Source organism: Vitis vinifera, chromosome 16 (assembly GCF_030704535.1).
Source record: "Vitis vinifera cultivar Pinot Noir 40024 chromosome 16, ASM3070453v1".
NCBI lineage: Eukaryota > Viridiplantae > Streptophyta > Magnoliopsida > Vitales > Vitaceae > Vitis > Vitis vinifera.
The window spans coordinates 20672999-20679292 of record NC_081820.1 but is presented as its reverse complement, the minus strand read 5'-3'; positions in this window follow the sequence as shown (position 1 = coordinate 20679292).

Below are 6294 nucleotides of genomic sequence, written 5' to 3'. Positions count from 1 at the left end.
ATTGATTATATTTATGGTACTAGCCCAATGACATAGATATAATAGGGAAATTATTTTAATTACTAGAAGTATTTGAGTGTTGCTATTTGTAAAGTGGATGCTTTATAAATGGTTCCATATAATTTCATCAACAAAATTTCAATCTTATTAAATATATTAGAAATTAAAAATTGTAACTTTAAACTTGCATGGTCCAATCCCATTTTTATTTTCATTTATTTTATTTGATTTTGTTTTGTCTTTAATTGAAGTCTTTCTTTTACAATTGAATGGATTAAGTCAAAACCCAAACAAATATAAGCCACTTATTTTATTGATCAATCTTTCATTTTATTTTCCATCCCCATCACCAATTAAAATTCTTTCCTAAAAGACTTTACATAAAAGCCACTCATTTTCCAAAGAAAAATAAGCACTACACATGCACATGCTTTTAAATTTGAATTTCACACACTAAGATAAATAGCCCCACAAAACCCTTAAAATAAATAAATAAACAAGATTTATTCCATGGAGAGAGGTGAGCATTGAATATAGATCTACATGGACCAAGATGGTCGGATGGAGAGCGGTAGAGTTGGGTGGGGGAAGGCATCGCCTTGGTTTGCCAAGGAGTTGTTGAAGTTGGAAGAAGGGAGCTCAACATTTTGAATTTTGTTGTTACCATGCACTTGAGCATTGTAGAATGCAATCTGAGCTTGAACCTTTGCTAATTGGCTTTGGGCATGGTGTATCTCCTGATTTAGTAGAGATATGGTCTTCACAATCCCGTACACTGGGTCTGCAACTCGACATTGTGCCTCATAATACATTGACTCCGTTGCTTCTGCCCTCAAATGTGGTGGAATTTGCTGATAATAAAAAAAAACCAAAATAATAATAATATATAAAATTTCATTTAATAAATAACCTTTCTGTGATAAGAATATATAAAATCAAAAATTAAAACGAATGAAGAACTATAGGAAGCATTAGGACAGAAGAAATGACAAAAATCATAAATATAGAAACATAAAGCCAACATTTAAAAAATAATAATATATTTTTTATTATTTTATTACCTGTAGCATCTTTCCAATATTGCTGGCACCATAAATTCTATGGACAGAAGCAAATCTTTGAGGATCGTTTGAAGGAAAATATGAAGAGAAAATACAATCTGGAGGACACCTTCTTCTCAGATATTTGCAAGCTGCACATCTTGAATTCATTTATTATCTCTTGGAAAATCTATGAAAAAGATTTTCACTTTTTTTTTTCTTTTACAAAGAAATCCAATGGAGATTTTGGGTCTGTAATAAAGACTTATATAAAGAAATTGTTCAAAGATTTTCCAACGGCTCTATTTCTTTTTCCTTTGAAAATTGAAGAGTTATTTAGGAAAAATGCTACACCCTTCCAAAATTTTGAATCTTTCTATTTAGAAGTAGATTCTTTACATTTTGGTATTATACAACACAAATTTTCAAATTTTATTAAATATTATAAATCAAGTTATTCAATCTATTTGTTTTATCATTGTTTGTATATTAAATTGTAATAATAATAACAATTTTAATGTGACATAAATTGGTTTTTGGAATCAATTTTTGGAAAATTGGATGGAACATGAGGGACAAAGAAAATAAAGAGGAAAAATAAAAGTAAAAAAAGTGAAAAAAATTAAAATAGATAAATTACTCTTATATAATATTTTGAATTTATTTAACTTATTTTAGCTTTATATATATATATATATATAAATTAAATAATTTGAAAATATGTAAGTTTGTAACTAATTTTAACTATATTTGATTTAGTTAGAAACTTGTACTTATTTAAATAAGTGAAATAAATTTAAAGTTTGAAAATATGAAAGTCTAAAACTAATTTTAATCATATTTGATTTTTTTGTTTAATTTAAATAATTTGAAAATATGTAAGTTTGTAACTAATTTTAACTATATTTGATTTAGTTAGAAACTTGTACTTATTTAAATAAGTGAAATAAATTTAAAGTTTGAAAATATGAAAGTCTAAAACTAATTTTAATCATATTTGATTTTTTTGTTTAATTTTATTAAAATTAATTTGAAACTTGTACTTTTTTAAATGATTGAAATGAGTGAAATAAATTTGAAGTAGCATAAAAAAAATATTATTAAATTTAAATTTATTTATTTATTTATTTTTTCATATTTTCCCTCAATTTTTCTCGGAAACGGATGATAGCTTAGTGAAGATTAATGCATATACTGATTAATTATATATGGAACTAAGCCAAAGTCCACGCATAATTTAATTGATTATATATATGGTACTAGTCCAAAACATAGACATATATAATAGGAAATTGATTTTGATTAGCAGAACTATTTTTCTTTCCATCCAGCTAGCCTTCATACCTGCTGAGCGCCCTGAGTGGGAACCTAGCTCCAAGGAAAGCTGAAAAGAAAGGGGCCATTCAAAATGTCCTTTTCTGGTGGATTATGTGAAGTTGGTCATGAATTTTTTTTTTGCTATACGTGTGTGTATATATATATATATATATTAAATAAACTTCATGTTTTAAATTTATTTATTTATTTATTTATTTTATTTAATTTTAATAAACTTTATATAAAATTGGTTAAGTGATTTCAGGATGAAAAAAACATAGCGTTGGAAGAGAAACTGGATGCTTGAGAGAGAGTATCAGTAGCTTGGTGATTCTAATGTTTGTGAGTAGGAGATATCTTGATTCCTGAATGATAGAGCATTTTAGGCTAGTTTATTTTGAACTTGAGACTTTATTGGGTTGATTAGGAAAGTGTTTTTTGTTTTTGGTTTAAAATTGAAATAGACCTTAATTTCACTTAAATTTAAATAAATCTGATTGTCATTAAGAGTACTTTTAATAGTAATTCTAAGAAGTACTTTTAGTCTAAAAAAATATTTTTGAAAAGAAATTAAAAACCGGTTTGACAATGATAACAAGAAGCAGTTTTGGCCCCAATAGTGTTTTTGAAAAAAAAAAAGAAGATGTTTAACAAAATTTATGAAACACTTTTAAAAATCTAAAAAATCACTTGAAATATTGGAAAATCATTTATAGTGTTTTTTTGAATAAACACGTGATAAGTGATTCTTTTAAAAACATTTTTAAAGAAAACATTACTATCAAAAACACTTCGAGTAAAATCACTGTTAATATACTTTTAAGTATTTGATAAAATTTAGGAAATATTTTTAAAATTTTAAAAAATTACTTATAACATTGAAAAATCACTTATAGTGTTTTATGAAAAAAACACTTGATATAGGTGATTCTTTAAAAAAACATTTAAGTGAAAATATTGTCAAATACACTCTTAGTATTTTTATTGTTTGCATATTTATTTTTATTTATGTCTAGATGATGAATGCTCTTTTTATGTGTTATAACGTCTATAAAATTAATTATTATATTTTTCCCATTTTAATTTAAATATTAATAATTTGAAAAAAAATAGTAATTTTACATATTCCTAAATATCCCAAAATATTAGAATTATTATTGTAATAAAAAAATTTATGATGATTAATTAGGTAATTGGTTAAAAAAAATTGGTAGTTGGATTATAATTAAGGTTTCTAATTATACTTGGTTGTTAAAAAAATGTTAGAAATTATTTTGAAGTACTTGTTTTTATGCGGTATATTTTTAGTTTTGTGGATTTATGGTTTACATATATGTTTTATTATTGAGATTAGTTTATTAATTTTTGGTATCAATCCTAATTTTTTATTTTTCAAAATTATTTGACATTATTGATCCTTATAGATATTTAAATGAGCGTGAACTATTTTTAATAATTCTAATTAGAAAAAAAAAATTCATTGGAATTGATGGTTGTTTATTTTGGTGGTTGACTTTTAAAAATCAATTGTAAATTCATTTCTAATATAAATTTTATGAATTTAATATTATTATTTTCATTTTGAATGAAGAATATATAAAAATTTATTGAAACTAATTTCTTCGAGAATTAAACGAATTATGAGGCAAAAATAGTGGTTGCATGTAATAGAATTTGAATTTCTATGGATTTATATTTTGTTAATTTCTTATCTTAATTAAGTGAGTTTTTATGTGGTTGAATTTATTTTGAGTAACAATTCATAGTGAAATTTTAGGGCTAAATTTTCTTATGAAACTAGAGAAAAAAAAATGGAGAAAAATAGGAGCTCTTTTAGTCATATTCATATTTTTTTAATGACAATTTTGCTAATTTTTACCAAATTCATTTCTAATTAAAATTATACAAAATGAAAGCACATTAATTTGTTTTAAAGATAAGAATGATTTAAAATTTTCAAAAATAAGTATGATTTTATTTTATATTAGAATCGGGTCTAAGTGTTAAAACAAAGTTTAAGGTTGAAAAAAGAAAAAAAATAGACTTTTTTCATTAAGATAAAAGTAATTTTTATTATTTTTTATTTTTATTTTTTATCAAGACAAAATTTTCTTACAAAAAAAAGTGATAATAAAGGTAAAAAAATATTTCAAAAATATCTTATGAGAAAAACAAGTGATTTATTTGCTTTATACATAATTTTTTTAGAAGAAGTTCATTTTAGATTTTGTTTGATATAAAATCTAGAATCGTGTTTATCTAAAAGTAAGTGGGTGTTTTTTTTTTTTTTTTTTTTAAGTATTAAGATTATTTAATTAAATTAACTTAAAATTTATTTTAAATAATCAAATTGACGTTTTCACCCTCACTAATTTTAATTAATAATTATTCTCATTAATTTCAACTTATATTTATTTTCATTAATTTTAAATAATAAATTTATTAAATATTTAGAAGTTTAAATGTCACAAACGGGGCCTTCTAAAACAATTAATTTGATTGGATTCTAAACAGTACATAAGTTTGAATATGAACTTTATAGGTGTCTTGGTACAACAATTTCTTGATTTGAATTCTCTGGTTTTTTTTTTTTTTTTGGTTACAAAATAAGACTTAAAACAAATTAAATGAATTAAAATAAACCTTACACGTCTACTACTCCTCTTTTGGACTCTTCATTTGACTTACTACTCCTTCAAATATAATGAAATCAGCTAAATATGATGGAGAATTTCCCCTCCTGGCCCATATTTGGTTTCTAAGAAAATAATAGAAAATAAAGGAAAAACAAGATTCTAATTAAAATTCAAGTGTGTGTATTATGGAGTTTAAAACCTCCCTCAATCAAGAACTTTCAAATCCCTAACTAATCATATATATAGAAAACTAAAGTGATGCATGGTAGCCCCCCAAAACTACCCTAACATTCCATGTGATAAAAGCTTAAAAGAAATAAAAGTACTTAGTAAAGGTTTATGATATGAAAGAAACTAAAATTGAAATCGCAATTACAACTTGTTCAAGGGTGATTAAAGTTGTATTGCATAGGATGATCAATCTTTCTTTGCGACAAAGCAGGATGATTAAAAGCCTTTATGAAGATGGTCAATCATTCTTGTGATTTTCTTTGATTGCAATCCTTGTTTTTCTTCTTCAATGAGCGTTTAACATACTTTTATTGGATAATTGATCTTCTAACCTTGAATATGTGATCGTTCTCCATACTCCTCAAGACAATTGATCATTAATTAAGTTTTTTTTTCCTTCTTTGTGATTTTGGTTTAGATTTCAAGGTAATGCTTTAACACTACTCTTTACCTCTATCATCCTTTCGCAACCTTTTTCCCTTACAATTCATTAAAAAATCCTCATTTCTTTTTCTTTTGTTTCACATTCCACTTGAATGACATTTTAGTTCTAAAATAGGTTCACAAAAATTCATGCTAAATAGATATGATTAACACTCAAAGGTAGTTATAAAATCCAGGTTTTAAGTATAAAAATAATACATTTTTGAGTGTTAATAAAGTCCCACACAATCTATTAAAGGAGGTCAGAATGATGTGTAAAGATAATGGAAAAATGAGGCTTCCAATAGATTATTTGGGTTTTGAAAATTAGCCTTGGGGTAAAACAATAGTAGAGATATATAATAAGATGGGTATACGATAGTCAAGCCAAAGCCAACATAGTGGACATATATATGCCCTTGGCCTCTCCTTATGGAGGCTAGGTTTCATTCCTTACCTTTGGAGCCCTTTACTCAAAAGTTGACAAAATGGATAAAATCAATCATTTTTGTGAAATCAACAACATATTACGAAATATTGCAAGATCTTTGAATGGATAAAATTAAATCAGTAGTCCAAGTTCACAATAAAAGAGAGAAAAAGTGCCAAATTTTCTCTAGTTGATTGTCCATTAAATATTAAATATC